This window comes from Mastigoproctus giganteus, chromosome 7 (genome assembly GCF_048544385.1).
Source record: "Mastigoproctus giganteus isolate SK-2022 chromosome 7, ASM4854438v1, whole genome shotgun sequence".
Lineage (NCBI taxonomy): Eukaryota > Metazoa > Arthropoda > Arachnida > Uropygi > Thelyphonidae > Mastigoproctus > Mastigoproctus giganteus.
Genome location: NC_143581.1, coordinates 113,082,973 through 113,092,527, shown reverse-complemented (window position 1 = coordinate 113,092,527; position 9,555 = coordinate 113,082,973). Strand labels below are relative to the sequence as shown.

At 38.6% G+C, this 9,555-nt stretch overlaps 1 protein-coding gene across 2 annotated transcripts in view; it reads right to left on the bottom strand.

Annotated features, from left to right (window-relative positions):
- Npl4 (nuclear protein localization 4) overlaps positions 1 to 9,555 on the bottom strand; it is a 536,510-nt gene that overhangs the window by 178,819 nt on the left and 348,136 nt on the right. The gene's annotated exons all lie outside the window — the stretch shown is intronic.

Here is a 9,555-nt window from a genome sequence, read left to right as displayed (position 1 = left end):
TTTTGAAAAGTGGAAGCAACGTTGGGATAAAAGTGTGAGGTCCCAAAGGGAGTACTTTGAACGGGACTAAGGTGCCATTGTCATAGGTAAGTTACTTTTTTTGATAATACATGGCTGGATACTTTCCAACCAGAACTCATATATCCGCTCTGACATTTTCTGTCAGACTCAGTAATTTGGAATTTTCTCTTTCCTGGCTCCATTCTGTAGAATTCAACTGTTGCCTCTATCATTCTCCAAACTCCACTAATCACTTGGAACTGTGACTTCCTCTTTTGAAACTCAGACTTTCTACAGTCCAACTTGCATAACAGAAAAATAATTTTTTGGTGATTTTAATGTTTTCAACTCCACCTGGTTTCCGTTTGCTAGTCACATGGAACCAGCTGGTGTAGTTGCTGAGGGTTTTGCAATTAGTAATGACCTTTCACAGATTGTTCATTAACCTTCCAGAATACGAGAAAATCCTAAATACACAGCCAACACTCTTGAGTGTTGGCTTTTTATTTAGTTTAGCATTAGCATAGGCATATGATGCAAGAAAGCAAGCTTAAGCAGCAGCAGCAAAAAAAAAAAACGCTCCCATTTCACCCCTCCTTTCATTCCAAATACCTGTCCAGCTCAGCCTTAAATTTATTTAGGCTATCAATTCCATAACAAAGGATGGAAGTCTGTTCCACCAACCAACTACCCGCTGGCTAAAAGCAAACTTCTGCACATCTATCCTACATCTGTCTTTCATCAATTTGAATTTATGCCCTCTCAGGTGATTATTCTGAGCAAGAAGAGGAATCCCATCAGCACTGAGAATGCTCAAACCATTCAAGGCTTTATACACCTCAATCCGATCACCGTGCAGGAACCTAGTCTCCAGACACTGTAATTTGCAAAACTTAACCCTTTCTTTGTAAGAGCAACCCATGCTTCCATTCACTAATCTTGTTGCACTTCTGTGTACTCGTTCCAACAGCTCTACACCCTTCTTAAAATGAGGCCTCCAGACCTGTATACAGTACTCAAGGTGTGGCCTGACCATTGCCTTATATAAGGGGATAATCACCTGCTTATCCCTGCTAGAAAAATTCCTATATATCATTGACAAGACACAATGAGCTGCTCTTGCAGACTGTCTGCACTGCTCAGAAAACTTCATATCTACCTGCAACAATTACCCCCAGGTCCTTTTCCTTCTCTACCACTGTCACTGTAGTACCACAAAGTTGATACGTTACTCTGGGGTTACTGGTTCCCATACGTAGTACTTTACAGTTGTTAATGTTAAACTTCATTTGCCACCCCTCAGCCCATCTGCTCAACGTTTCCAGAACCTGTTGCAGCAGCATAGTGTCAGTAGTGTCCTTAACAACCCTGCCAACCTTCGTATCATCTGCAAACTTGGACATTAAGCTTGATACTTGATATACCACCATCAATATCATTTATAAATACAGAAAACAAAAATGGACACAATACTGAACCCTGAAGGACTCCACTAATAACATTAGTCCACGATGAACAGTGTCCACTTATTACCACTCTGTCTTCTCCCACTCAACCATCCCTTTATCCATAGCAGCAATATACCTCCAATGCCACATTGCTCCAATTTGTTCAGTAGTCTTCCATGTGCAACAGTATCAAAATCCTTTCTAAGATCCAAATATATGATATCAAAGTTATTCCCTGCATCCAGTTCCTTTGTGACCACATCATAGTATCCAATCAGATTGGTCAGGCAAGACTTTCCGTTAACAAAACCATGCTGTGTCCGAACTATAACTGAAGTCTTGTCTAGATGATCCTGCAGTGCTTCTTTAACCAGTGCATCCATTAATTTTCCTGGAACAGAAGTTAAACTAACAGGTCTATAATTAGTTGTCTTGCCCTTTGATCCTCCATTGTGAATTGCGGTCACATTTGCACACCTCCAGTCTATGGGTACCGCCCCTGAGTCCAAAGAAACTCTAATAATTATGGCTAAGGGTTTGCTTACTTCCTTTGCTACATCCTTTAATATAACTGGATAGATCCCATCCACCCTGGTTAATGACAGTAATGGCAGTGTGCTACTGCAACAGGATCTAGATAATTTGGGCAGATGGGCTAAGAAGTGGCAACTGAAGTTTAACCTTGACAAATGCAAAGTACTGCATATGGGTAGAAGTAACCCCAGAGAAACGTACCAACTGTGTGGTACTACACTTAAGGTGGTAGAAAATGAAAAAGATCTGGGAGTAATTGTGCAGGCAGATATGAAGTTTTCTCAGCAATGCAGACAGGCTGCCAGGGCAGGTCATGGGGTTTTGTCAATGATATATAGGAATTTTGCTAGGAGGGAGAAGGAGGTGATTGACCCTCTGTATAAGGCAATGGTCAGGCCACGCCTTGAGTACTGCGTACAGGTCTGGAGGCCTCATTTTAGGAAGGATGTAGATTTACTTGAGCTTGTACAGAGAAGGGCAACAAGATTGGTGAGGGGAATGAAGGGATCCTCTTACCAAGAAAGGCTTAAGTTCTGCAAATTGCAGTGGCTGGAGACTAGGTACCTGCACGGTGATCTGATTGATGTGTATAAGGCCTTGAATGGGTTCAGCACGCTGAATTCTGATGGGATCCTTCCACTTGTTCAGATTACGAACCTAAGGGGGCATAAATTCAAATTACGAAAGGAGAGATGTAGAATAGATGTGCGGAAATTTGCCTTTAGCCAGCGGGTGGTTAATTGCAAAACAAACTTCCATCTGTCGTTGTGGAAGTTGATAGGTAGAATAAATTTAAGGAGGAACTGGATAGGCATTTGGAGGGAATGGTGTGATTTTTTTTTTTTTTTTTGGCTGATGCTGCATAAGCTCATACATTTACTTTCTTGCATCACATGCCACTACTACTATTTCTCCTCCACTTTCCTCTCAGTTATTACAAAATCATCTAGCTCACTGCCAAAGTTTAATTCACCTCTGGAATTCCTCTCCCTGAATAACTCCTCATGTGTGAATGTAGATGCAAAATACTGATTTAGTTTGTTAGCCACCTGAGCAGGATCATCAACAGTTGAACCATCAATATGAAGTGGACCAATCTGATTCATTCCTTTCCATCTAGACTTTACATAGGTAAAGAACCCTTTGCTGTTTTTCTTTGCATCCTTTGCCAAAGATTTCTCATAATCTGCCTTTGTCTGCCTAATCTCCTTTGTGACTTGGTTACAGACCAGCTTATATCTATCATAGGCTTCCATGTCACCCCTTAATTTATATGTATCCCATGCATTTTTCTTCTCTGCCATATGTCTCATTACTTCATCTGACAAACATTTAGGCTAAACCTTGAACAGTATTTCTTAGTTGGTGTGTAGAATTGCAAGATAAATTCTTTGAATGCTTCCCATTTTGAATTTGCTGTTGGTAACATCATTAGTTGATCCCGTATAGAATTAAATTTTTTTTTTTTTTTTTTTTTATGTAAACCCCAAACACGAGAGGTATTAGAACCTATAGTACTCAGTACCATGCTTGGGTTGGAAGTTGAGAAGGCGAAAGAAGATATTTGTTGACATTGGACTTGAACTTCTGTAGACTGTAATTTTCAGGAAATATGTATGAAGGAAGGTTGTTCCAGAAAACAACAGTTGAATGAATAAACGAGGAAGATGAAAAGTTGGTTCTGTGAGTTTTAAGTTGGACAGTAAATGGATTTTGGCTGGTGGCAGCATGTGTTCGGACTGTTTTGAAAGAGAGAGTGGGAATTATAGAAGCCAATTCAGAAGAATGGTGCCCACGGAAGTATCTGTAGAAGAGGCATGCAGCAGAAACAGTACGTCTATGAGACAGCGAGCGGAGAAACTCTGTTAGAGATGAATGATTAATTAACCTAACTGCCCTCTTCTGAATGGAATCAAGAAGCCTGAGAGAGGTTTTGGGGGCACCACCAAAACCTCTGTGGGAACTCCAGATGTGGGAACAATATTCCATGCCAGGGCACATTTGCAATTTATACAGAGTGAGCAGCTGTTTGGAAGAAAAGTAACGCCAAAAGCGAAAGAGAAAACCAAGTTTTTTAAATGCAGAGGAAGCAATATTTGTAATGTGCTTGTGCCAAGAGAGATTAGAAGTCAGGGTAATCCCCAAAAGAAATGTATCATTTTGCCTAGAAATCGGAGTGTCACTCCGATTTCTAGTTCAAGACCTAAACCCTGAACAATATTTCTTAGTTGGTGTGTAGAATTCCAAGATAAATTCTTTGAATGCTTCCCATTTTGAATTTGCTGTTGGTAACGTCATCAGTTGGTCCCACCGTATAGAATTTAAATATTGTCTCAGACCACCGTAGTTGCCTTTTCGTAAGCAAAAACCCTTCCCTTTACTGATGGTAGTTACCTCTGAAGTTACCCACTTCAGCACACTGTGATCACTGCTACCTAGTGGTTTCTTTATCTGCAGATTCTTAATGCATGAAGAATCACTACAGATAATCAGATCAAGAGTATTACTCTCTCTAGCTGCCTCCCAAACATGCTGATGTAGAAAACAATCATCCAATAAATCCACAAAAGCTTTGTTAGTGTGTGAGTGACCAACCCACAAATTCCAGTCAACATCTGGGAAATTAAAATCCCCTATTATAAGACTCTCTGATTTACTGGCCCAGTCTATTTCCCTGTACAGTTTCTTATTATACTCATCAGAGTCATTAGGCCTATATCACACTCCTACTCTCAATTTTGATCTCCCAATGCTTAAGTCACACCAAACTGACTCGACACTGCACTGTCCAGCGATGTCGACCGGCTTCACTTCTTTGGGTTTTATGTGTTTCTTAACTAATAGCATAACCCCCTCCCTTCCTATCCTTCCTGTACACATTGTACTCCCCAAATTCCAGTTCTGCATTCCTTATATCTGTGTGACACCACATCTCTGATATCCCAACAATATCTTTGATGTTTTGAGCAATACCTCAAATTCATCAAATTTATTTACTCAACTCCTAGCATTGGTGTATACATAAGTATACATGCACCTATTCCTATTCTTAGCTATCCTAACACAACCCATGTGTTTACTTGTACTGCAATGACTCCCAGCAGTCTCTGAAATAGTCTGCATCTTGTTTTCCAGGCTGCTGCTCATTCCAATAGAAGCAATGGAAGAATCACTTTCACCTCTGCCAGAGGCTACTGTTAATCTATTAGTCCTTGTATCCTCCCCTCAAGCTAGAAGTTTTCCGGCCCACCTAACACTGCCTCGATAGCATCAGCAGAGTATTTAGGCTCCTAGACATTCTAGGCTCTTTTCAGAGCTAATGGCCACAACTATTCCCATCACTATTCCCATTTGTATCAAAAATGGATGGTTCTGTTGCCACCTTGACCTGCTTGCATCCTACTTTTCTAACTCATGTGATATTGATCTTGCTGATGATGATAATGATCTTGCTAGTGATATTGATGATCTTGAAACTCGAGGTCCTGATGGTATTTGTCCACTTGTTCTCAAAATCTGTGCTCCTGAGATTACTCCTGTTCTGTGACCCTCCCTTTTTTTTTTTCACTTTCTTATTCCAAAGGTGTTTTCCCTTTTTCCTGGAAATTTGGTATCTAACCAGGTCCAAAAAGGGTGACAGATCCCTCACACCCAATTATTGTCCTACTGCACTTACTTCTACTTTTTCTAAACTAATGGAGAGATCGATTAACTGCCAACTCCTAAACTATCTAGAAATCTTCCATGTGATCAATGATCGCTAGTATGGATTCAGTCAGTGACGACGCACTGTTGATATTCTGGCTTGTTACTCATCTATGGACAAATCTCTTGACATTTCAAAAGCTTTTTTTCATGTTTGTCATAAAGGTCTCCTAAATAAGCTTCTATCTTATGTTTTTTTTTTTTGTAATTATGCATGCAGTTCAAAGCTGGTGATTATAGACAGCTCTCTCTCTCTTATAACTTCTCCAGTAATGTTCCTCATAGTTCAGTTCTTTCCTCCACTCCTTTTCTCAAGTATATTAATGATCTTCTGCCATTGAATTGAAACAATATCCATAGTTTTGCTAATGACAGCCTATTGGATTCCATCTTCCAGTTTGAGAAACTTGCCCTACACCAACAGCTTTAACTTGCCAAATATCCACTACATATTCCCTAAATGCCTTTCTCCAGTGGGGCAAAAATAAGTTAGTTGATTTCAATCCTTCTAAAATTTAGTCTTGTCTTATATCTCACGAAAAGGTTTCTTCTGCTCATCTTCAATGATATTGCATATCTAGACAAGATCACATACCTCTATTAGGGATTATCCTGACATAAGCACATCACAAATATTGCTTCCTCTACATCTAAAAACAAGGTTCTCTCTTTTACTCTTGGCATTACTTTTCTTCCAAACAGCTTCTCACATGTACAGATTGCAAATCCACTCTACCGTGGAATATTGTTCCCACATCTAAGTACTATTGTTCTAATACCTCTCGTGCCTGGGGTCTTTATAAAAAAAAAAAAAAAAAAAAACATTCTGGATCACACTCAAAAACCCATGTTTCATCACCTCTATTGCTGATTAAAGGAATTCTGGCTCAGTTTCTACATGATTGAAAAGGTCAAGGCTCTTCAATGTTCTGATTTTGCTTCTGTTCTGTGGTGAGATTTTTTGGCACCATTTTTGCAAAAATTAAGTGCATGCCAAAAGGCATTGTGAAAATGTTAAGGATAACTTGGTGACTCATGTTCAGCTCACCTACAATCAATCTCATGGTCCACCTTCAGACAGAGAGGGGCCTTACCCCCTCCACATTCTCCTCTGTTGTTTCTGAGACAGGTTCCCTATATACGGTTCACCTTCAACAGTTTTACCTACTTCCAAAATAAGGCCCTATGCCATTTGAAAATTTTAGCTCAGGAAAAAACGATCTCCGTAAGCTATTTTTAATAGTTCATACTTTTCCACTGCATTTTCATTATGTTTGACAAAATCTGATGGGGTGACATTGCTAGATATTCTCCTGATCTGATTATTCTGATCTGAATCCCAATCTGATTATTCTCCCTCCTGATCCATTTTTCATGGCACAGTTGACAAACATGTGGTTCCTAATTCACGATGACCCCACCACATGTTGAATGCAATGAGACATGACTACTCTCACTGTGTGTGTGGGGGGGGGGGGGTAACCTTCATGCTGATATGCAACATACATGTGCAGTGTTACCACGTTGTGCTTCATACAGTCTCATTTATTTTGAGACATTCTTGTATATTTGCTTATACACTATTGCTAGTTATAAGAATTATAAGCATTAGTTATAAGAATATAAGTGATATATTACCGTATTTTTCCCAGTAGCAAAAACTACAGAAATAGTGTAAATAGCATCAATTTAATTGTATCTCATACCTTGACTACCTTCACGAGTTACCATGTATTGCACTACATTGAATAAGTAATGCTTCACTTCTCCATTTATGAAGCATTACTTATTTGTAAATGTGAAGATAGTCAAAATATGAGAAACAGTTAAATCGATTCTATTTACGCTAGTTCTGTAGTTTTTACTACTGTGGAAAACTATGGTGATATATCATAGTGAATTACTAATCTGTGGTAATTCACTATGAAATTGGTGGTGAATTACCAATCTGTAGCCTATTACACTTTGTGTGTTTATTCTAAAGGATTAATATTGCAAGTAGTACTTGCAAGCAGAGGTTCAATATGATTATTATAATTGTGTACAGAAACAACAGATATGATTGGGGGGGGGTTATGTTTTTGGTTAAGAAGCACAGATTCCAAAACAGTACAAGTGGCATGAAGGAGTTTATTTTAGCATGGGTAATTCGATGAGTGGGTAGTACAAGTAGTAGATACAGGCCAGTGTAATAAGTTTCTAATAGGCCATCTCACTGTGACAATTAAAATGAATTAAAGTTTATAAAGAAATACAGTGGAACAGCAAAGACAAATGAGTTATGGCATTGTAAGTTTCCAGATATTGACTGAATTCGTGGGTTAGCAGCTCACTCAGAAAAAAACATTTCTTGATTTGTAGAATGACTTCTCTTCCAACAGCATGTTACAGAGGTAATAAGGGAATACAATATTCTTGAACTGGTTATCAGGAGGGATTCATTTATTAAGAATCTCGAAATTAAGGAACCCTTATTTGATGAAAGTGTACTAATGTGTAATTTATTCAAATAAATAACTACTGTCCAGGGCAAAGATGGAAGGAGTCTGTTAAAAAGTTTAAATTACATTACTAGCCATTTGACCTTTGAATTTCTTCAAAGTGTCAACCTTGACTACCTGTGGAACCGCCTTGTTCCAGTTATCAACTTTGTGGATATATGAAAACTTTCTACAATCTAATCTGAACTTGCAAATTGAATTTGCAATTATAATTTGAATTTAGTTCTGAAATTCTCTGGAAGGAAAACATTGACAAAAAATATATCATTGACAAGACACCTTGAGCTACTCTTGCAGACCATCTGCACTGCTCAGAAAACTTCATATCTGCCTGAACAATTACCCCCAGGTCCTTTTCGTTCTCTACCACTGTCAGTGTAGTACCACAGAGGAAAATTCCACCTTCATTCATTTTACAAACTCTTCTCTCAGAGTGGTATAAACCTCAATCAGATTCCCTCTAACATGCCTGGTGGTCAAGATCAATATCCCAATCTGATTATTTATACAAGGAAAGACTGATTATTCAGTCTTTTCTTGTATGGTCACATCTTTAACGATCACCATACAAGTTAACCAGAATTTGAACCCTTTCAAGAAGCCTTTTATATGACCTCTCAGTTGAGATTTCCATACCTAGACAGTATTCTCAGAGTGGTCTTAAATTGCCTTATACAGTGGAATTATGACCTCACTATCTCTACAAGATACTGTTCAATAAATCAATAGGAAACCAAGGGCTTTCCTGCTACCTGTTTGGCTCAAACAACTTCGTATCTGACCGTATCATAACTCTCATATCCACTGTTTTTACTGTTTTTAATTCAATCCCACTAAGTGTATATTATTTTAGGGTTGCTATTCCCCAAACGAAAGACCTTGCATTTTGCTATATTAAAACACAGATGTCACTTTTCTGAAGGAATGATGCTCGGCACTGATCATTAATGATGTTTCCAATCTTTATTGCCTTCTGTAAATTTTGACTTCATGTTGTTTATCCCTTCATCAATGTTGTTTATGAAAATCAGAAACAAGACTAATCCAAGAGCTGATCCTTGGAGTCCCCAAGGATCAGCTCTTGGATTTTCGTTATACCAATCTGAAGAATATTCATTAAACACAACCTTTTTCAGGGTGGCTTCAGCGTTAAGCCACCCTGAAATTCATTTTAGGATCTCTCCAGTAATCTGAAAATGCTCAACCTTATATAGTAACTTCTCACAAGGGATTGAGTCAAATTCCTTGCTAACATCCAAATAAACAATGTCGAAATTGTTCCCTACATCCAGCTCATGAGTAACTGTGCCAAAATAGATAACCAGCTGAGTTAAAAACTAATTTTCTCTTAAGAAAATCATGCTGCA